Below are 23,750 nucleotides of genomic sequence, written 5' to 3'. Positions count from 1 at the left end.
TTGTAGTAAAATGGGGAAATGTGCCTGTCTACTTCAAAGGGATGTGGAAAGTTTACAGAATTAAATCACACGAGTAAATAATGTCTCATATACTGTTCAAGCTATTGAAATAAAATCATAGTGACCTAACAATATTTAAGAGAGAATGGGGAAACCTGGTGAAGCAATGGCTATTAAAATGTGGCTGTAGTCTTGAGAGCTGTAACAGTACCACATACATAAGAAGATGAAATGTCCCCATGAGGACTCTGCTCTAGGGCCATTTGGAGAAACACACCTTGGTGCTCTCATCCAGAAAAATGCCCCGAAGTATGGGAGAGAGGAATCGGGCACGTAATGGAGTAAGGCTCTTCCACTACACACAAAGAGGATAATATTTGAAGATAGATTCAAATTAATTGAAGTTGTCAATTGTAAACCCGAGAGCAATAACTAAGAAATGAAATTAAAAGAGGTATAATGATTAGTTAATAGTAGTGACAAAGTGAAAACATAAGTAATACTCAATCCAGGGAAAAGTACAGGAGCTGCCTGTTCCATAGAGAGGACAACCAGGTAGGTGTCCCGGCCCGCGGGACCTTCTGTTACTCGCGGGGGCGAGGGGGACCGTGCCTGAAAGAGATGAGCGAGAGAAAGAAACGAGACCAAGCGAATGATTGTCAAGGTCTGCTTTACTTAGATTCTTAGTAGGTTTTATAATCATACAGAAACAAGGAAGTAGAAACAAAAAAATAGAGTGTTGACGATGAGGCTTGGGTCTGGGTTAATCAGCCCCAATCAGCGTCTTATCAGTATCCTGTTTTTGACTGGTTACTCATCTCCAACCTGGCAGGTGGTCAGGAACAATTGCAGTCAGCATACCCTGGAGCATCCCGTGGTCAGCACGTCATGGACTGCATTCTTCTCGGAGCTATAGCTGGAATTTTCCAGGGCGAAGTCCGTGTGTAGGACGAGTCATAGGGGAGTTGAGGGTCTTTGAGGGTCCTTGCCTCTAACATCTCCCCCTCTCCTTATTAATATGAGGGAGGTTTATATAAGTTGGTGGAGAGCCTGTCTTAGGCTACGCGATGTGCTTCCGCGACCAGCACCCCAAATATAAGATCTGGCGATTAATGTGAAGGTGAAGCCTCTGTCTTAGGCTATGTAGGTGGCATCTAGCTCCGGCACTTCTGATTATGAAGTGTGCCCCCGGGCATGGACCTACAATATTCCCGTCATGGAGTTACCTCACAGCTGGCGGGGTGTGCACCTGGTACACGGCATCGCGATAATCCCGTCATGGGCGTCTCCACAGCCTTTGGAACCAACTGCGTTCCATGTCTGAGGCAAGGTCTGAGAAATTTAGACCCTCTGTGGCTGAATGGGGAGACTCTGTATGGATGTCTTCTCTGGAGCCTCTTTGTTCTAGCCGTTGGTAAAACACGGAGACCGATTTTTGTGTGGCTGCGTCTACCTGTGACTTGACAAAGTTGGTTAGTTTTTTGAATGCCCAAGGCCCAAAGGTGAGGAGCAACAGAAAGCCTACAAGCGGCCCTAAGACACTGGGAAGCAATGTGGATAGCCAGGGGGATGTGGAAAACCAATTTTGATACCATGCCTCACTTTGTTCCCTCTGTTTCTTCCTATTTTCAAGGCTTTGTCTAACTTTTTCAATGCTATCTTCTACCAGGCCTGTTTTGTCTGCGTAGAAGCAGCATTCTTCTTTGAGTGCTGCGCACAAACCTCCCTCTTGGAGGAACACTAAATCTAAGCCTCTTCTATTTTGTAACACTACCTCAGAGAGTGAAGCGAGGGACTCCTTAAGATATTTTAGACCTTGCTGTAGCTCTCGGAGGTCATTATCGATGGCTACAGAGAGCTGTAGGTATTGCTGGTTGGAGGTGACTAGAGAGGCTATGCCTGTTCCAGCCCCTGTGGCACCAAGGCCTAGAACAACTGCGAGTGTTATGGCCGTGATGGGTTCTCTTTTTACCCGGGGCATTGTGGTGCCGCGCTCCCAAAACTGAAGTAACTCATTAGCAGGATGTACAGTGAGCCTGGGGAAGAGCATGACTAACACACAGTATTCTCTATGCTCAAGAAACGTTGCAGAGACTACATACGGGGTAAGGCCGGAAGAACAAGCAAAATAAGAGGTGTTAGATGCCTGAATATACTGAAAAGTGGAGTTGACAGTAATTGACTGATTACATATTTTCTCTAAGGGTGCGGGGGGAAGCATTCTTGGGCTAAGAAGGCAAAGGCCTAGGCCTGTGACTTGGCTGAGTGTTAGGCCATCATGGGTCTCTAGGCCCCACCTGAGTCTGCTGGTGTCGTTAGTAAATAATGGCTGACCAAATGTAGCGACGCCTTCATAAAAGGGAGGCCGGGGGGAGTAGCATACCCAACATTCCTGATATTCTGAATTATTGGCCTCTCGGATGGTCCTGATAGAGGCATTGACTAAGGAGAGAATTAGTTCTGCCGAGGAAGGGGGGCCCCTCGGGCAGGGTAGGTTGGTATAGGGAGGTGCTGAGCAGAGGAGGGGACACAGTTGGGGAGGAGGGTAGGTCCCTGGAGGGACCGTGAGGTCGAGGTGGGTGTAGGTCGTGGTTAAGACCTATTGCGACCGTAGGACCTCTGGGGAGGCTTTTAATTAACTTGATTTTAAATGTGAGACCAATGTTTTTTCTAGATGTTTAAAGTCTAAGTCCCCACTCAAATCCCCTGGACTGAGCCCAGGAAACCTTTTTTTCCAGCTTTGGTGAATGAAATCAACAGGGGGTTGCACCACTGGTTTTTACACTGAGGGTCAGTGGGGGGTTGTGGGGTGTAAGGGGATGAAGGAGCTCGACAGGGAAACTGCTTTTTGACGGTGATATAATCCCAGGAAGAGGAGGGATTCCAGTAGGCATCACCGGTGGTCTCACAGCCCCAGGAGGCACAGAAGAAGTCAGGGGCGTAACCACATTGATAGTTGTTGGTGCGAGGCCGATGGGCCCCTGGGCAAACATAAAAGTCTATATACCTTGTTGCGGAGCGTCCGGCTCCCGAGGAACAAAGGCCTGGGGAGGAGTCAGCTGTCGGAGGAGCTGGCTGAGGGGCGAAAAGTGTGGGAAGGCCCCACGCAGGGTCTTTAGCCCCAAGAGCTAATACGCATAGGTCAATTTCTAATGGATCCCATGGTATAACGGCGGAGAGATGTGAGGAGGAATTAACAACGTCTCCTGCCTCATTAATTACCTGCCATGTATAGTTGTAGATCTGATGGATGTTGGTTGCGATGGTGCTCTTGATCACGATTAGAATCAGGCATAGGAGAGGCATCGCCTTTTCTCGGGGAGTCATTGTATTTCTGGAAGAGAACAGAATTAAGAATTCTTCTCAGGGGATTCCCTGGGTGGGTTATATAACTTAATCGCTCTCTCTGGTAGCCATCTGGCGTTTCCTGCCTGGGTATCGTAGATACAGGCATGTCCTTTTCCCCATATGAGGACAGGGTCAGGCCCCAGCCATTTGCCTGTAAGCGGCTCCTTCCATAAGGCCTGTGCATAAGTATCTGTGGTGGATGGGTGCCAAAGGCGGTTCGGCGGCCATTTTACTGGCAGTGTCAAAGGTGAGAAAGTTTAAAATGAACAGGGCATGATTAAGAAGGGTTTTGGAATTACCTGTTAAAGGGTACAAAATTCCTCCTCCCGATTGTAGTTTGGAGAGCATATTTTTTAACGTCTGATGAGCTCTCTCTACAATACCTTGGCCTTGAGGGTTATATGGGATGCCTGTAACATGCTTAATGCCTAACTGAGCACAAAAACTTTTGAAATTGGAGCTGATATATTCCGGGCCATTGTCAGTCTTAATAACTTTAGGCTGAGGGAGGGAGGTGAGACAGGCTATAATATGACTAATAACGTGGCGGGTGGCCTCGCCTGTTTGTAGGGAAGCAAAGATAAATCCACTGCAAGTATCTATAGAGACATGTACATATTTAAGCTTTCTGAAAGGGGGGTAATGAGTGACATCCATCTGCCAGAGCTCCCCAGGGATCAGGCCGCGAGGGTTGACTCCTAGGTGTGGCTCAGGGAGAAGGGTAAAACAAGCCCTGCATTGGCGGACGATTTCTCTGGCCTGTTCTCTAGTAATGGAGAATTTAAGCCTGAGGGTATGAGCATTGAGATGGTGTAAATCATGAGCCTGGCGTGCAGCGCAGACAGGATCAACAGTGATATTGTGAACAGCGCCTGCAACGCGAGTCGCCTGATCAACAAGATTATTTCCAGCTACTAGAGGCCCAGGAAGGCCACTGTGGGCGCGAATATGGCCTATAAAAAAGGGCGCAGAACGGGAGTGAATGAGTCCTTGTAGTTGCTGGAACATTTGAGTGGTATTGTTGGAGGGCCGAATATGAGGCACAGTTTCTAAAGTGGCGACAGCATGAGCAACATAAGAACTATCAGTATATAAGTTAAATGGTGACTGATCTACGTATTTGAAGACTGCGACTAAGGCTGCTAACTCAACGAGTTGAGCAGAGGAGAATCTGGTGGGAAAACTGCGGACCTGGCCATTAATGCTATAGGCCGCGGTGCCTGAGGAGGATCCGTCGGTAAAGACTAAGATGGCTCCTGGAATGGGGGAGACTCTTGTTTTTTTGGGAAATATTACAGGTGTCCGATAGAGGAACTGAATTAGTTTATCAGGGGGGTAATGATTATCTAGTTTGCCCTGGAAAGACGTACAGTTAACTGCCCAATCATCATCAGTTTGTATTAGCCACTGAATTTGAGAAGCATTATAAGGGAGTATTATGATATCTGGATCCTTTCCAAAGAGCTTAAGGGAGTTTTCTCGCCCCAATCGAATAATTTTAGCTACTAAGTAAGGGTAGGTGGGAAGGACTTTAGGGGAGGAAGCCAATAGGTGAACCCAAAAAAGAGGCTTGCCCTGCCAAAAGAGTCCTGTGGGCGAAAAGGGGGTGGGGAGGACAATGAAGTACAAGGGGGAATCTGGGGAGAAGTAGCCAATGGCCTGGGCATTTATGGCCTGCTCGACCAAATTAAGCGCTTGCTGCCCTTCTTTAGTTAGGGAGCGGGGAGAGGTTGGGTCAGTATCTCCCTGCAGGATGTCAAATAGGGGTTTTAGCTGTCCTGTGGTGAGTTTTAAATATGGGCGAAGCCAATTAATGTCTCCTAGAAGACGCTGAAAATCATTAAGGCATTGAAGAGAGTCTTTTCTGATCTGTACTTTTTGGGAGAGGACCTTATTGGGGAATAATTCAAAACCTAGGAACAGGTGAGGGGGACAGACCTGAATCTTTTCGGGGGACAAGCGGAGGCCTCGAGCTTGTAAGGCCGAGACAACCTGCATAGTAACTTGATGTAAGGTTGCCTCTTCGGCTCCGGCAAAAAGAATGTCATCCATATAATGAATTATATATAGTTGAGGATGTTGAATTCTAAAAGAATCAATTGTCTGAGCTACATGTTTTTGGCAAAGGGTAGGGCTGTTGGCCATGCCTTGAGGCAATACTCGCCACTGGAAACGCGGGGAGGGTCCTATACAGTTTACTACCGGAAGACTGAAGGCGAAGCGCTTACAGTCATCTGGGTGCAATGGTATGGAGAAGAAGCAGTCTTTTAGGTCAATGACTATCTTATAGTAGCCTCTGGGGATAGCTACGGGCGAAGGCAAACCAGGCTGGAGTGCCCCCATGGGAACCATTGTTTGATTAACAGCCTGCAAGTCCTGTAGCAGCCGCCACTTGCCAGTCCTTTTTCGAATGACAAAAATGGGGGTGTTCCATGGTGAAGTAGAGGGCTCTATGTGTCCGGCAGCTAATTGTTCCTGCACCAACACTGTAGCTGCGGCTAGCTTGTTAGATGGGAGGGGCCACTGATCGATCCAGACAGGTGAGTCACTTTTCCAAGTGATTTTATCTGCCTGAAGTGCAGGGGGATCAATGGCCCTTACAAAAAATGTTCTTTGAACCCTAGTCCTGATCTGTCTGACTTAGGGGGGGTGGTCAAGGGTGCTCTTAGTCCCTGACCCTCCTTGCCTAAGCCCTGTCCTGGGAGGAATCCCTGTTTAAGCATTTGGCTGGCTACAACTTCATTGGGGCTGCACATAATGACATTCATTTGTGCAAGGATATCACGCCCCCATAAGTTAACAGGCAGGTTTGGGACTACAAAGGGTTGGGTGGTGCCTTTGTTTCCCTCAGGGTCTTCCCATGTTAAAATTTTTGAGCTCTGGAGAGTATTATTAGACTGTCCTATACCTTGTAAGTGCGTAAGGGAAGGCTGCAGTGGCCATGATCGAGGCCAGGCGTCCTGGGCAATAACTGTGGAATCGGCGCCAGAATCAAGAAGGCCTTCAAAAAGTTTACCATCTAACTTTAACCGCAGGGTGGGTCATTTTTTGGTGATAGCTTGGACCCAATAGAGATCAGAAGAGCCAGGGCAGGAAGCACCTCGGTTAGAGGTGATGGCTGGGAAGGATGTATTAAGGGGCAAGGGCAACGCCTGAGCTAAACGCTGTCCCTTAGAGACACACATAGGACCGGTAAGCGCGCTGGCTAAGATGTTAATCTCCCCGGTAAAGTCACTATCTACTATGGAAGGGTGGACTATGAGCCCTGCAAGAGTAGAGGAGGCTCGGCCCAGAATAAAAAAGAACATATTAGCCGGTGGGGGTCCAAATGAGCCAGTAGGCAAAATTTGAACACCATCTTCAGGTTTTAATATTGTGTCGGAGGAGGCACACAAGTCCACTCCTGCGCTCCCTGTGGTCGCTCGGAGGAGTCCAGGGGCTGGGGATCTTCTTGTCGGCTGTTCTCCGAGGCCGACTGAAATTGAATAGGACAAGGGGAAGGGCATGTTGGTCTCTCAGGATCATTAGGAGAAGCCGACTCTCCGGTCGCCTCACAAAGCAGACCGTGACATGGGTCGGAGGCAGAATTCTGCTACAGAGAGCAGCTGCTTTTTATTGGGGTCTGAATCTGCCCCTTCAACAATATCTCTGATTAGTCCCCAGTACGAAAAAACAGATACAGGGACGGCATCTGGGCCCTGATTTAGAAGTAAATCATTTAAATCTCTACCTACTTTTTGCCATTTATGTGGGTGAATCTCAGGTCCACCAATAATAAACCAAGGACAAGCACAATCAATGAACACAAAAAACTTTACTAAGTCCTTTTTCTTAACTCTAATTCCTCTCTCTCTGAGTGAGGCCTTGAGATCCTTAATAAAAACGGCCTCTTTAGACAATGAATGGCCCATCTCGATGGGGTGACAATGTAAAAATTTACTCACCAGACCGTCGACTCTGTGAGCGGCAGAACGAGGGTCTCTGTAGGGTTTCCTTCGGCCGAAGAGCACTCCGTGGCGTCACCCGACAAAGGTCCGTACCTCGAGCCCCACGTTGGGCGCCACTTGTCCCGGCCCGCGGGACCTTCTCTTACTCGCAGGGGCGAGGGGGACCGTGCCTGAAAGAGATGAGCGAGAGAAAGAAACGAGACCAAGCGAATGATTGTCAAGGTCTGCTTTACTTAGATTCTTAGTAGGTTTTATAAGCATACAGAAACAAGGAAGTAGAAACAAAAAAATAGAGTGTTGACGATGAGGCTTGGGTCTGGGTTAATCAGCCCCAATCAGCGTCTTATCGGTATCCTGTTTTTGACTGGTTACTCATCTCCAACCTGGCAGGTGGTCGGGAACAATTGCAGTCAGCACACCCTGGAGCATCCCGTGGTCAGCACGTCATGGACTGCATTCTTCTCGGAGCTATAGCTGGAATTTTCCAGGGCGAAGTCCGTGTGTAGGACGAGTCATAGGGGAGTTGAGGGTCTTTGAGGGTCCTTGCCTCTAACAGGTAGGGGTAGCAGGAGGGAACAGTGGAGGTAGGTGGAACCACTCAGAACATTTCTTTCCCGTCCCCATGACAGTGGGCTCTGCTGAGCTGTCGGCCTTGTCACCTTAGGGATGAAGGTTTCCCACAGATGACTTGGTGGTAACGGGTCCACGGAACTGAAAAGGAAACCTGTGCCACCCAGCCATCTAGGGTGCCTCTGGCCACTACTAGCACAGCAGGTGTGGAAGGGGTTCATGTTGTTTGTTGGTTGATGTGGTTCGTCTGATTATCCAGAAATAGAACCGTTGCCACGTGAGTCCATGCAGCTCCTCCTCGCCAGTCTTTTATCCATCTTTAAAATGTAACCAAAATGTCTGTACCCTCATAATATCCTGAAATAAAATAAATAAATAAATAAATAAAATCTTCTAATCGTGCATTCTAAAGAGTCACAGCAAGTGATGAAGTATGCAAAGAGAAAGTCAGGGAAACCACCACCCAGGGGAGGAAGCGGAGAAGAACATCAGATAGAGGAAGAAAGTCTGTGTTTCCAATTGTAGAAGGAATGCACAGCTCTTATAAAACATGAAGGATGATTGTAAAATGCCATGAAAAAAAGAAACACTCCAGTCATTTATGGAGGTAGAATTATTATAGAAGAATGTGGGTGCAATTAACATTAAAATCAAGACTAATTCTTTATATAGTTGATCTCACATGGCTTATGTAAAATATTGTAGCCTCACCTGTTGAGCAAATAAGTTGTGTTCGAATTGGTGGTGGTGAATGTTACAGGGGTAATTTATCTCTCAAGCTCTCTGATGAGATCACAAGATGAAATTTCAGTCCATATCGACTACACCAGAAAGCAGGTAGTGTCAGAAGAGGACCTATTTTCACATTTGGAGAAGGCTATTTCATGTGCTCTGGTAAAATCAGAGGACTCTAGAGGGAAAATTTGGAGAGATTAAATCAAATAAATGTCATGATAATCAAAATACACATCTAAACCCTGATGCATTCCTCCAATCACACAGAGATGTTTGTCCCCAGCACATGACCACATGAGGGGCACCTGAGATTGAGGAATGATGACAAACCCCCAGTCAGTGACTTGAGCACCAACAGGCAGGTGCTCTGACAGGTCTCCCATGGGCAGGAGACTGCTTCCCGTTGCTCACCGGTAAGGGAGAAGCGGTAAGGGAGACGCTCTATCCCGCAAGGCTGCTTCAGCTGCTGTTGCAGTTATGGCACCACAATGGTGACTCGAGCATGTTCCCAGGCCTCCCTCCTCCATCATTCAGAGTCTACACTTCTGCAGCCTCTCTTGAGATATCGTGAACAGCTGCCCCAGGATTTAGATTCAATCAACTCAGATGTGGGGGGACATAAACCAATGCCAGTAAACTAACCAGTATGTTACCATTACCTTCCTTTAAAGCACGCATCTATTAGGGATTCACAATTGATACAATACATTAGAAAGTTCTTCAAGGGATTCTAATACTCCCTTGTTAAGGAGCGAAATTTCTTTACTTACATGTAGGTTACCTTAGTCGAATGCTTAACCCAAACAGTCCAATGTGTGGATGCAATTCTCATGCATTCTCCTGCTTCAAGTTCTGGAAATTGCGGCTCATCTTCTCTCTGAGTTCCTCTCAATAATCCAACTGCACAACACACATGCTTTCCATCACACCTCATGCTTCTCCCGGGAGGCAGTCAATAAAATGGGCCAAAAGGACATAGATGTCAGGAAAGCACTGCTGCTACATTGGATACTTTGTAGCTTTTTGACAACAAGATGAGGAGGAAAAAACAAGATTTTCCTGGAGGATTCTGGTCATGACACAGGTCCCGGCCATCCTCTGACTAGAGCTCACTGTCTGGTCCCACGCCCGGGAGCTGGCAACACCGCATCTGCGCCTGAATCCCTCCTGATCTGCCTCGCGTGACGAACAGTGTCTCAGTTTTCCTCTAACCACTGCTTGAGCAGCCTCTGGAACACTCTCTTGCTCTCCTGCTGCCTCTCCAGTTGGCGCTTCTCCTCTCTCTCCTGCTGCTGGAGCGCCCCTCCGGGCAGAAGGCCGGGCTGGCTGGTACCCAGGCTGAGGGTCAGGCCGCTGAGGCCCTGCACTAGCGCCTCCCAGGAGGAAGCAGGAGGGGCCCCGCTTCTCTCCCCAGGGATCCCAGAAAGAGTCGGCCTATGGCTCTGGCAGTATGGACACTCGCATCGGAATCAATTCTGATCCCTGTTCCCTGAGGAAACGATCCTGGGTTCCCTCTCAGCCGGGTAAGGTGCCATGTGGTCACGGTGTCTGCATCCCAGGTGGCTGGAGCCAGGACCAGGGCGCGGGTTACCCAGGCCCACCATCAGCTGCCCTGAGGAAGAAGGCCGAGGGGCTGCTGTGCCCGCCTGCGCACTCTCTGCAGCCGTCATCTGGGAAGATCCCGACATCGACACTGGATTCCATTTCTGGAGTGGATCCATGGAGGTCTAGTCTGAGCTGGAAGCTCCGCCCGGCCCTTGCGTCTGGACAAAAAGGTGAAGCTGGAGGTTCTCAGATATCCAGAAGGCAGCGAGGAGGGTGTGTGGCCAGACTGAAACAAAGGGTGATAAGGGAAGAAAGGAGAGCCGTCACTTAACCTCTTAAGTAAGGTAATACACCTTACTTAACCTCTCTGTCCCTCTACTTCCTGTGTGTAAAACAGGGACAATCAGGAGACCCACCTCCTAGGCTTCTTCTGAGGATTACAGGAAATGATACATCTCAAGAGCTTAGAATAATGCATAGCATATCATAAGCATTTAGGGGACGGTCGCTGGTATTCTGTCTTTTGCATGCCAGCTCATGGGAAAGGTGCCTTGCAGTGAATGATGTTAACTACTGGCTTCCTCCTCCATTCTCAAATATAACTCTAAGTGTACTTAATAGGCAATGATATCTACTCTTTCTATAAGCATTTTATATAATGTCATAGGGCAGCATTTTATTGAGGTGCAAGCATTTGTGCCCTGGAGGCTTCACATACATTTGATTGTCACCTTCATAATCACTGGCTGGAGGTGCTACCCCACAAGCTGCTCAGCTGCCTACAGAAATCCTTTTGTGACATGACGTGCAGTGAGACCACATACAATGTTACTTTTCTCTAATGGCGCTGAAAAATATGGTTCTAAAAGTCTTGGCACAGGGTTCTTCAGTAAGGGGCTTTCTGTGACTACTAGGTGTCTGTCTCTCCCTTCTCTTTCTGAGCACCCTATACACATTCCCAGAAATGGCATCCAGAGCCAACACTCTTCAACAACCTAAAACATTGTCCTTCCTCCACTATTGTTTTCCCAGATCTACCCATTAATCCTCCTGAGATGACCATTGTCAAACCCCCATTTTTAGCATGTTGTAAATACACGATCTTTGTCTTTTCACTTTTGCTTGTACACCGCTTCCCCTAGCCGAGCGGGTAGTGAAATCTTGCTCTGTCGTACAAAGCAGTCTCTCCACCTGCGCAGACTAGTGAGGTATGCTAAGGACTGGGAATGTGATGAAAGCAGTATTGAAACTCAGGTGAGAATTCTACGAGCTAAGGAGTGCAAAGTTGGGGTTTCTCCTATGGTGGTGGGCATATAACTACCTCAGTTTGCAGGTGGTGATGTGGCAGAGCTGACCCAAGCTTGCTCTGACTCCATGTGAGACCCACCCCAGGCTGCTCTCTCTTGCCTTTTATGTCAGTCCTTTGGCCACACTGAGTTCAGATGCTCAGCTGTCCTATACTTCACTCCCTGAACCCACCCTGGTGTGTACCTAGTCATACCGTGCCAGATATCCCTGCAGTAGATGATAGGAGGAGGACACATTGCTCTCTGTGTACTTGGGGGGGGGGGTGGACTTTCTATGCACACACGGAAAACTAACAAAAGCAAGTGAAGGAGAGAACTCACAAAAGTGTGAGTAATTTGCCAGTCATGATGCTTCCTGCCTTCAATAGATTAATTTTTAAACAGCATCAAAACATGGAAAGAGCTGAATGTGGTGATTGTGATAGGCAGAATGCCAGGAATAGTCCCCAGTGGCCCTCACGTTTGTCTAATGCCCTCCCAGTGGAGGTGATGTGGCACCTCTCCCATGACTGATCAAAAGCACCATTATCCAGGTGGGCCTAATCTAATCACAGGAGACTTTTAAAGGCAGAGGGCTTTCTCTGGCTGGTCGCAGAAGAAGTCAGAGGGATTTGAAGCTTGAGTTGAGAAGGACTTAATGCACCATTGCTAGTTTGGGGCTGGTGGAGGTGCATGCAAGGACCAGAGAGAGGTCTGTAGGAGATGAGAGCACCTCCCAGGCCACAGCTGGCAAGAAAATGGGGTCACAGTTGTACAACCCCAAGGAACTGAATTCTGCCCAAACCTGAGCGAGTGTTGAAATGACTCCTTCTCCAAGCCCAGCCTGGCCAACACCTGGACCCTTTGCAGAGATCCCAGTGGAGCCTCTGGACTTCAGACCTACAGAACTGTGAGTATTTTCTTAAGTGCTAACTTCATGGTAAAATTTTTAGACAGCAACAAGAAAAACAAATACAGTGATCTCTACCTACCACTACAAGGGATCATTCTTATTATAAATGACCCCCATCCTCTTCATTCTGGGGTAAGCAACCCCAACTCTCTGCTCCCCAACTCTTTGCAGAGGGAGCATTTGCCCCTGACTGAAATTAATCTGTTCTTAAAGTCTCCTTTTCTGTTTATCCTTAGAGAACTCAGCAGTTACTTCCAGAAACACTCCAATTAATGGCTTTTCAGTCATTTCAGCTGTACACTCAGCAGATTTCTGAGTTCTGGTCTGCAGATGAAACAATTTCTCTCCTGAGCATCGTCCACATTTGGGCAGGAGCGGCAGGGATTTTTGGTGATAAGGGGAGCACAGGAAATGACATAATGCTTAAGGACACATATGTGTGTGTGTGTGTGTGTGTGTGTGTGTGTGTGTGTGTGTGTGTATGTGTATGTTTGCATGCATGCACGTGCACACACACACACACACACAAATTCTTTTACAGATCATCATAGTGCTGTAGCCTGGAAACCCCTGCATTCGGAAAGTTGTGGACAAGTTGTATGAGACAGAAGGTTCAAAACCATGACCAAAACCTGGCTTATGACGAAAGGACAGCTGCACAAGGGGGAAGTGCTGGCCAACTTGACACTGGTTAAAGGCTGGGCTAGGCCCGGAGTTAGAGGACAGGGCAGAAGATTGGGCCTTGAACATGGTCCAGTCACTGGTTGGGAATCCAGGACACAGCGGGAAACAGAGGCTTCTACTCACAGGTGTGAGTCCCTGCCTGGTGGCCTTGGGCAGGTGTTTGGGACACAGCTGGTCACTGGTTTAGGTGCTTCAATAGGAACAGGAGTCAGATGAGCCAAGCAGAGTGGCTGAGTCCCCCTCTGGGGGAAGAAAAGGAAAGCAAAGGCCCATGCTCTAAAATACGAGGCTCTGCATCTTGATGTTTATGCCACTGGCTTAGGTGCTCTGCCCCTGGTCCCAAAGTTCATTCCCCAAGTTCCCTCACACCCAGGGCTCCTTTCAAGGAGCCTTCTCCATGTCCTCAACCCCAGCCTGATTCCTAGATGTCCTTGGGGGTTTCTCCTGTGAGAAATACTCTTCTGTCTTAGGGAAGAACCTGACTCACATACTTTGGACCCACCTTCTAGAGGCAGAACCCCTGTCCTCCTTTCAGTGGCTCTATGATCCATCAAAGAGAAGTCATTTGGCAGTTTCTTCCATCCCCCCTACACACACATCAGAATACAGATCCCCTCACCTCACCTTAGGTGTCAGCAGTGTCTCCCCTGCAGCTTTAGGTGAAAAGCACTGTGACCTATTTTCATGGGCTCTCTCCGGCTAGACCCCATGGCAGCTATGAGAATGTATATCACAGACTTTCTACTACACGGAGCATGATTAATGGAGAACCCCTGCTGCTGAGTTTGGTAATCACTAGCACGCTCGGCTTTGAAATCTATCACAGGTCATGTGTCAACGCCAAGCCCCTCACGGGCTGCTGCAGGCCAATGACTGAGTGTTTTGGAGATACTTAGGCAGACTAGGTCCTGGGAGACACTTTGCTTCAAGCCCTCTCTGAGGCTGTGCCAAAACTTCCTTGCACTGCACAGGAGTCCAGGACAACCCCCCCACACACACACACACACAACCGTCTCTTCTTCTCAGGCTTGCATGTCAGTCAGATGGCTCCGCCCACCTTCTCTGGTTCCCTCCTCATTTCCTTCCACACGGACCCTTGTCCTCACAAAGTCCTTGCATGTTAATCTCTCACTGGCATCTGTTCCTCAGAGGAACAAGACTCACCCTCTCTCTCTCTCTCTCTCTCTCTCTCTCTCTCTCTGTCTGTCTGTCTGTCTCTCTCTCTCTCTCTCACACACACACACACACACACACACACACACACACACACGTTCTCTATGTAGGGAACATGTGTTTCATGCCATTGTTTCTTTGCAAAGCTCTCATATTTCTCAACAATAACTCATTTCTCCCCCTGGTTGACAATTTCCCCCAAAACATTCATCTCTTCTTGCCTGGAAGGAACTTCATGTCTTCCAAATAGCGGCTCTTCCTTCTCAGAATTCTTTTTGGAGGGAAGGAAATGCAAAGTAGTCCCAGCAAGCCTGCCATCACCTTTGTCAAGGACAAACGATTCCAATTTAGTGAACAAGGCTCCCCTAATGGAGCTTAGCCCAAGGGCCCTTCTCCCAAAACACAGTCAGGGAGTCCTTGTTCTTAACAATACAGGAGAAGAATCGTATCCCAAAGGGGAGGGAAAAATTGTTAAAGCCCAGTATAGCTCCAGTTTGAGAACTGCTAGAAGGCTCCAAGTCCATAGGATGGGTTGATATTCTGGAGCCACGGAAGATTGGGAGAAATTCCTAATTTTTGGAAAGAGAAACCTCATCCTTCCCTATGCTGTGCAATTAACATATACCTGCCCATCATTTACCAGTGTTTGTTTCCTCAGGTTAGCTGAGTCAAGGTTCAAGTTTTATCAAAAAGCTAACTTGTGCTGGGCCTGCCTCTGGAAATTCACTGAATTTCCGACTTTCTGATTTCTGCAGCCAACCTGCAGAATTCGAGCCCCTCCTCTGTTCATGGCAGCAAGAAACAGAAATATTTCAGTTCCTCTTCTGAAGCAGCTTGGAACCCACTCAAGGATACAAATCTGAGGAAAGTTAGTTGGCCAAAAAATGTAAGTAATGCAGAATAACAGTAGGAAAAAATTACATGATAGCAGGTGATTACTTGCTAAAATGACTGTCCATTTCTCTACCTTGGGATTTCTGAGAGAAATCACTCCATGCTTGGGACCTTCTCTGTAAGGAGGTGACTCGGGAGTTGCTCTTAAGGCAAATGGTATTTGGAAACGTGGGCCCAGGGGGCACACCATGCCTTTTAAAGGCAGTGAGTTAACCAATGTGATGGGAGGGTTCCTGGAGAAAAATAGGGTAATGGGAAGTATAGCTAGCAAGATTCCTCAGGGCCAGGAAAGCCTTGACCACCATGGAAGATATTACACAGTGGGAGCCCTCTAGAACTGACCAAAGATGTGGCCCAAATGACATCTGCATCAGGTTAATCTGGCAGCGAAGGAAAGGAGAGAGAGACTAGAAGGGCAGAGAAAGAAAACTGCCCCTAAAGTGTTATCAGATTATGGGAGACAATAGTGACCTAAATTTGAGACCCAGAAGTGGTAATCCTAAAGCTATAGGGAAGAGACATCCAAGGAACAATCGAAAGGTTGAGGAAGCCCTACAACGTCTGGGGGCACGGTGGTGGAATACATTAAGATATGAAGGAATGTGAGCAAGCTACATTTTTGGTAGGCGAGATGAATTTTGATTTAGCTGTACTGATGAGGAGCTGACAGCAAATCTCACCATACCAAATGTTCAGCACAGAGAAGGGAACGTATGTTTGGAATTCAGGGCACTGGTGAGGACAAAAATAGAGACCTAGTGGTAGTCATGTGCTTAGAAGTAATGTTTGAGGGAAGAGAATCCTGAGGTAGAGAGGACAGACTGAGATGAGTAGAAGCTGAAGGAATATTTGGTGGGGTGCATGTCTTTGCAGTTTTCCTGCCTGCTTTAACAAAGTGCCATAGACTGGGTAGCTTATAAACAATAGAAATGCATTTCTCACAGTTCTGGAGGCTGGGAGTCTGAGATCAGGGTGCCAGCGTGGCTGAGTTCTGCAGGGCCCCTTCCAGGTTGCAGATGGCAGACAGCTTGCTGTACTCTTAGGTGGCAGATAGAGGGCTAGCTAGCTGTCTGGGCTCTTCTTGTAATGGCTCTAATCTCATTCTGGAGCACTCCACCACCATGACTTAATCACTTCCTGAGCCCCACCCCACCCCCCGCCCCCTGCTTCAAATACCATACCATTGGGATTAGGGTTCCACCATGCAAATTTTGAGGGGGCACAGATATTCAGTCCATTCCACCAAGGGTGTGGTGAAGGGGAGCAGCTCACAAAGAATCCCATGGTGCACTCAAAGAGGCAGGAGAAAAAGTAGGAAGGCTGAACTTCTGAGAAGGGAAGGAGAAACCTTCCAGGAGTGGGGGTAGAAAGGGCTCCCTGCCATTGAGAGCTGAAAGAAAGTAACTGAGAAGAGGCGTCTACCATATTAACCAGCACCTGAGATGATCACATTAGCTTGCCTCTCCAGGGGAGTGAAGACAGGTGCTACCAAGCAGTAGGAAATAAACAGTGGGATCTTATAGCACTGCCAGCTGTCAGCTGTCATTCCATCATACTGACTTTCCATGCTCAGAATCAGGAAACTTGCATGCAAGGTCATCATACAAAAAGAGCCCCAAATTGATTGGCCAAGATGCAGAAAAAGGGCATTCTTTTCTTTCTTCTTCTGACATTGTTCTCTGCCTTTCCATGCAGCCATGGCTGCTCAGATCAAGTTACAATCAGAAATTCCTCAAGACAATCTCGGGCTGGATGGTTTCCTCTCACTCTCTGCCTCCTTCTCTGCTGCCACTTTCACAGCCTGCTCCTTCTGGGTTCTACTTCATTACAACCCTGTCCTTTACACTCACATTCCATATGCCCATCCAGCAGGTGGCAGGAGCCAACCACTTCCAGGAGTGGGTGCAGCTGACAGTGACAACGTTTAGCACAATAATTTTGTGGATGATGTCTTCTTTCCTGACATATCAAGGTCCTTCTTCCATGATATTCACCACAACCCCGCCTACCTCTGTCAGCCATCATATCCTTTTATTGGTCCTCCCTAGGGTAATCATTTTGCATGAAAGCAAGTTACTTCTCAAATGCAGAGCTGTGTCTGACCAAGCTGTAGCTCAGGCCCCGTGCTCCATTACACTCTTGGAAGAGAGCTCTCCTTGCCAAGTCCTAACAGATTTCCTATTGGCCAGGAAAGCAGTCATTCAACAACTATTAAGCAGCCACACCCTGGAGGCTCCAGACTGCTTTCAAACTGAGCTCCTAAATAATGGGACAGGAATGGGTAAGCTGAGGGGGAATGAAGCATCCAGAGCACCCTCTGTTTGTAGCTTACCTAGGGAAATTGTTAGAGGAAGATCATGTCCTCCTGTAGGAGATGCAGGTATCAAGGCTCAGCTGTGTTCACTAGATTAAATTGGTGGCCACCACACTTTGAATCAAACTCTTTTCAACAGTTTTCCAGAAGGACTGATGCCACATCCATCCTTGCTGTGTGCTTTGCTCTAATCCATTCTGTAGACCATCCTATAGGTGAGAGCCCTAACTCACCTCCTTTTCTGCTTCATTCAGTGGATATTTATTTATTCAGGGTAGGGTGGGTACCATGTCCTCATGGCATATAGCAGAGAACCAGACTCATGTGGATCATTTTTCATGGAGGCCATAGTCTGGAAGGGAGGTAGATGTTACACTCACAAATAAGTACGTATGTTATTTCAATATTGATGACTGCCATAAAACCAAAGTACACTTTTCCTTAGACATATATGACAGAGAGACATCACCATGCCCGGATGGGCTGAGAAGGCTTCCCTATGGAAATGACATCTAAACAGCCACCAGAAGGATGAGTATGAGTTATCCAGGTGAATAAGGCAAGGAAGGGGGTTCCTGTCAAAAGGAAGAGAGTGTGCCAATGCCTGAGCCAAGGAGGATCTTGGTGTATTTGAAGATGTGAAAGAAAGTCAGTGAGGTTGAGGGCTGTGGAGTGAGGGAAACCGTGGCATGACACAAGCCTGGAGAAACAGAGATTGACCCTGGATAGATCAAGCAAAGCTTTGTGGGCCAGTGTAAGGATCTCACACATTATCCTAAACCCAATGGGTACCCTTCCTTGGTCATTCAGGTCCTTTGAGCTCCCTTTCTAGGTATCCACAAGCGTCGTATGCTTGTGTTTTGCAGGATTTATCGCAACTGAAATTTAAAAAAAAAAAAAATGTTTGCACAGGTGTGCTTAATCACACAGGCCATTGTAGGGTTTGGAACAGGAGAGTAATGTAATCAAAACTATCACTTTAATTTTAATTTTAATTTAAAAGTCAACATTTCATTTTACTTTCATGGGACAGTGCAGCTAGAGTGGAGGCTGAGATTTCACAATGAACTTCTTACTTTAATCCAGTTGGGAGATGATGGTGGATTAGATTAGTGGCAGCAGTGAAGACGGAGATCACTGGACCAACTAACTGTAGGTCTAGTTCCAGGGAGAGGATTTAGGGATGGCTGAGGAGGGTGCAGGAAAGGAGGTGGCAGAGTTAAAGAGAACACTATACAGTCAAAAGAGTAAGAGGATAATATAACGTTAGAAAACACCAAGTTTGAGAGGACTGAGACCTTCAGGTGGAGAGGAAAAGTGGTCACGGGATTTCATGGGTCTGGAATACAGAATTGGGAGGTCAGGCTTGGAGATTCACAGTTGGGTTCTCTCAGCATAGGAATGTTAGGCGAGGGCATGGAACTGGATGACAGGGCCAGTGAAAAGAAAAGAGAGCAAAGTGCCCTGGGAAACTCCAACGTTCAAAGGTCAGATGGAGGATTTGGCTACACTGGGAATAAAAAAGATGATGGTTAGGAAGAAAACAAATAGAATGGGGTAACAAATCCACACAGTCACTTTCGGAGACAGATGTGGTCACGTAGTCTAATCTCACCCTTAAGCTAGGTCACCACTTCTTGATGCCTGTTTCCTCAATACTCTTACCTATAACAATTTTCCTTTCTCTGAAAAGCTGAGTATTGGCAAAGTTGTCATTGCATTAGATAATGGAAGTGCCTGGAAGCTTGGGAGAATATCTGTGTTACAGAACCCCAGAGGGTGCCCCTCAAGTACAATGCAATGTGAATGGGGCTTCCCGGAGCTCTTCAGCGCAGCGTAGCTCCATTCTTGAGGCATCACTTGTCCTCAGCAAATTTCTGTACTCCAAGGGCTATCTTCTACATAAATCAGTTTTACATATTAACATAAATCCTGGCTCTTGAGCTGAAAGAGAGAACACGGCTCAGTCAGTTGTCTGGGCGTAAGTCCATATTCATTACTATGGACCTCTTTGTTCTCTGCCAAAACCATGCCATCCTTCTCAATGTGGAATGAGAAAATTATGAATGCTAGGAGAAAGATTGACTTGAGATTTCCTTGAAAGAATTGCCCGAGAATTCTCCTCTCATTCCCTTTCAGGCTCTGACAAAAGGACATCAAGTCTCATTTCAGTGCTCTATTCAAAGAGCTCCTGGTTTTACCTATGCAGGTTCCTGACACCGGTGCCAACAATTCCACTCCCCAAAACAGATCCAAATAAGCAGATCAATCATGTCTCTCTTCCTTCAGTTTGGGAGTCTTCATCACTTGCCTGTGACCAGTCGAGATATGTAATACTTGCCAATAGTGGCTTCTCCATGAGTACTCAGCCATTAGTCATTGAGAGCATAGTTTCCCTTCAACCTTAGTTTTTAAATTGGAGGTTAAACTGGATAATGTCCTGGCTTACCTTTGGTCTGAGGACTCCTCCCTACCCAAGGAGGTCCTCATGAAGCAGGCCAAAAACTCTGCCTTTGACAGATTTATAGATGCTAGGACTGTGCAGAAAATGCTCCAGAATCACTCCTTGGCATTCATCTTGTACTGTACTTGGGCAGAGCTGCAGAGCATTGAAGAGCTCGTGATAGAATGTCCAAAACCATGCTGGAGTGCATGTAGTCTTTTTAAGGGCCAGATGCTGCCTGTCACTGGGGAAACAGTATTCCCACCTAAAGCAATGCATGTACGGAACCTCAAGGAGCTCAGAGAAACCACCAATGATATGGGGGGAGGGGGAAAAAAAGAAAAAAAAAAAAAACAGGACCAATGGAGCCAGAAGAAATTGATCCTACGTAAGCCATGTAACAAGAATTTAAAGATCCACTCCTAGGTCTACTGGAATACCAAACCTGGAGCCCGGCAGTTGTTAAAGTATGTGACATGCTAATATACACTTTCCATGTTGATCGGCTAATCTTCATTTTGCCTTACGTTATTTTATTACAATCTTGCCTACTGCAAAAAGGTCCCTTATCAGTAAGGGAAGAGCAACCCTTATTCCGTCTAGTAACTTCCACTTGATCCCTGAGAGATACCACAGGTACACAATCATTTTCATTCATTGTAAGTAGATTTTATTGACTGGAAAGTTGGATCCTTTTTTCCCTTCCATCATATGGAAAAGAATGGATGGCTTGCTCCCTGGAGAGGGGCTATACATATTCTGTTTTTCAACCTAAATGTCATTTTCCCTATCATCTCCACTGATATCTTAAGAATTGGCAGCTGAATCTGTAGTGTTGTCGGTAACTGAAAAATTCCCATTGCTTACATTAATACCGTGGCCAGAAGCAGCATGAAAATTGCCAACCAGTCAAAGGTGCACCGGTGTAGGTTCCCACATGTGATTTAAGCGGGTGCACCATCTTGGTACAGTTGGTTGCAAGATAATTGTCTTAGTTTAAACAAAATCTGAAATAGATCTGCATGGTTTTCTTGGTGGGAATATTTGCCTGTTTTGCCCATATTCAGTGATTCATTCCTTTCATATTTTATAGGTTATATTATGGCCACAGCCTCCAGCCAGGAGGAATAAGATATTCAGGAGGAGGCAGAGTCTGGTATTGGTGTGAGCTCCAAGATCTGACTCGCCCTGTAGGGATTCAAGTGGCAATAATACAGAGCTTTCATTTGAAAAGGGAGGAAAAATGCTTCCATATAAAAAGGAGCTTATACAATCATTCAACATGTAGACTCTGAAGAAGAGCGTGAAGTACACCTTGCTTTATTCTACTGTTTGTCTGGTTATGTAAATATGGGAAACTGTTCCCTAGAAGAAAGTATTTATTCTGTAGAAGTAAACAGGGGCTGTTTTAGGAGGAGCAAGGCCTCTATCTTAATTAGGGAATCAGGCAGACAACTGTCACTCTTTCGGAGTGAAAACCGCAAGGTAAAGCACAATGCCACCTGCTAGGCATCCAGGAGGGAATGTAAAAAGCTTCACTTAACCAAGAGCTTTGGCATCTCTTGATTGAGGAGCTTGCATTTCATTATTATCCAGGGGAGATGGAGTTGATAGGTAAATACCCAGGCATAGAAGCCCTAATAAGTTGATAAATTAAACTCATCTGGACTTACCAAATGCCATTTAATCCGTACAAGTTGGCAATCTGACAGTTCTTTGATTTGTTCCTTCGGGTATCCTGAAGTGTACATTCCTTCCTGATCCACCTAAGCCAGGACATCAGTCTGGTCGGAGGCCATGAATGGACAAAGGTGACACTGTAGGTGATGCTGAAGGGCTATACGTCTCAAGTATTAGCTGCGTAGGGAAAACTTTCAGAAGAAAAACTGAGCAATGTTGGTGTTGGAAAGTTTTCCATTAAAACACACACACACAAACTGGCTATTTTTCTGAGTATAGATAGTCCACTTTGAGTTCAATTGTCTGAGATCACTCAGCCTGGATGCTAGATGTCAGGTCCTATAAAAATGCCCAATTAGTAGCCATCTCCAGCTCCAGCTCTGAAGGCCGACCTGGTCTTCACTATAAAAGTAGCTTGATAACAGAAGAAAGGTGGCCTGTTCCCAAGAGGAAGAGATCAGGTATTCAGCCCTGGCACTGCTGCTTGGCCACTGTGTGCCTTTCAGCAAATTATTAACCCCTTTCGATTGCTTCCGAATCAGACGAGATCATGTGGATGACTCTCTGTCAGCCTCCCTCTTCTCTTCTGTGAAATGGAGATCCCACACCACACTTACCTCGGGGGTTACTGTCAGAAACTCACATAGAGTGTGGCACATAATGGGCTCACATTTAAGGGCAGTTCCTCTCCCCAAGCACCATCCCCACCTCACCCTTGGTGAAGCATTCCACCTTGATTTGTATTCTTTTTAGTCGCATTTCTAAGACAGAATCTAATCTCATCTCGATTTAACCTGGCTCCCCTTTTGCAATCTCCTAGTTAAAAAAAAAAAAATCCAGAGAAGTCTCTTATTCCTTCTTCTGATATTCTTTGAAAAGACTTGTCCTTCACAGCGGAGATACTTACCTTTGAGGGGCTGGGTTCCTTCCTTGCTGTGAAGTACTGAGTTTTATTTCAGAACCAAAGGACATAAACTGGTTTATACATGAGTAGGTTTAGACAGTCTGCAGAAGACAGGGTGGAGATCACATGTTGTATTTACTGACCATCCTGGACCAAGGTTGTACTTATTTTGAAAAAAAAAAAAAATGATGTTTTGTCATAATGATAGTTTCATCTTTCATATCTTTAAGTGGGTGGGGAATGAAAGGACATTTGATTTCTCAGTTTCTCAATGACTCTGTGTTGGTAATATACACTTTGTTTCAGCAGGATGCCCGCAGGATTCTTAGGTAAGTCTGAGTCATGTTGTGTACATGTGGTTTGAGGGTTCAAGCACCTTGTCTTCCTTAGCATTTGATCGTTCATTTTATTGTTATAGGGAATGGTAGCCAGGTATCTTTTCTCTATTGTCTGTCATAAAGCCCTTTAGAATTCAAATTTGCTCTTGTGAACGTCTGGTATTCCAACTTTGGAAACACTGGCCATAGGAAAAAATGTTCTTACTCAAACTGTCTAATTGAGAAATAATTGGCCCATGCCTACCTGCTTCATAAGTTTGGGGATAGTGGTGCTGTAACGTTTTCCTCATAACACTAAAATTCCTGTACAAGTATCTGATCTTAAAATTCTATACATACTAAAGGGAACGATCATGGAAAGGAGGCGAGTGGGTTTGTGTGTGTCTGTGTGTGTGTTTTCTCCTTTTTCTGGCATAGTTTTCATTTTAGAATGTTAGTTCTATCACTTAATAAAATTTCATTCTTCTTTCAGTCAACACATAATCTTATGTCTTTTCCAAATCTTGACAAATGTCACAGACCTCTTTATAGAGCTAGCCACAGTTCTCAGACATGCTAGTCTGTCCTCTGTGGACTTCGCAGTATAGGGAAGAGAGAATGTGAGCAGGCAGGAGAGGACTGTTAGACTCTAAGGCACCTTCCTTTCAATCTAGTGGCAAGTTGTATCCTTCGCGTGCTCCAGGGCAGATAACCTGATGCATCCTGGTTCCTTCTTCACACAGCTCAGCACAGAGGAAGCAGGCACATCTATGAAATCACTATTAAAATCTGGTTGGCTCTTCAGTATGACTAAAACATGGTGACACATCCATTTCCAAATAAACTATACCGCTTCTTTCTTCTAACGTCATCTCAGCTCACTGCTTGTAAGCCACACTAATCTTTGCAATTTTAATGATGGGAGCTGGCTTCCTAATCTCTGCAAAAGGGTCCTTGTTGCATAAAGTGGACAGTGGCCGACACAGTCCCACAATTC

At 46.4% G+C, this 23,750-nt stretch overlaps 1 long non-coding RNA gene and 1 pseudogene across 3 annotated transcripts in view; one reads left to right on the top strand and one right to left on the bottom strand.

Moving 5' to 3' along the window:
* Window positions 1–9,710: 9,710 nt before the first annotated feature.
* Window positions 9,711–10,354, bottom strand: LOC142867861 (protein FAM156A/FAM156B-like; annotated as a pseudogene).
* Window positions 10,355–11,937: 1,583 nt separating this feature from the next.
* LOC142867858 (uncharacterized) overlaps window positions 11,938–23,750 on the top strand; it is a 30,542-nt gene continuing 18,729 nt past the window's right edge. Inside the window, exons 1-5 of one of the 3 annotated variants that reach the window (XR_012917195.1) lie at window positions 11,938–12,341; window positions 14,957–15,087; window positions 16,965–17,067; window positions 17,549–17,624; window positions 17,855–17,959. This is a non-coding gene — a long non-coding RNA (uncharacterized LOC142867858). Of the gene's footprint in view, window positions 12,342–14,956; window positions 15,088–16,964; window positions 17,068–17,548; window positions 17,960–19,548; window positions 19,632–23,750 lie in introns of those variants that run through there. The other 2 variants (XR_012917194.1, XR_012917193.1) reach the window with 2 other exon arrangements.

The sequence above is a fragment of the Microcebus murinus genome, unplaced genomic scaffold (genome assembly GCF_040939455.1).
Source record: "Microcebus murinus isolate Inina unplaced genomic scaffold, M.murinus_Inina_mat1.0 scaf021_hap2_Mmur4.0, whole genome shotgun sequence".
NCBI classification, from domain to species: Eukaryota; Metazoa; Chordata; class Mammalia; order Primates; family Cheirogaleidae; genus Microcebus; species Microcebus murinus.
The sequence above is the reverse complement of the archived record's forward strand: the minus strand, read 5'-3'. Positions and strand labels throughout refer to the sequence as shown.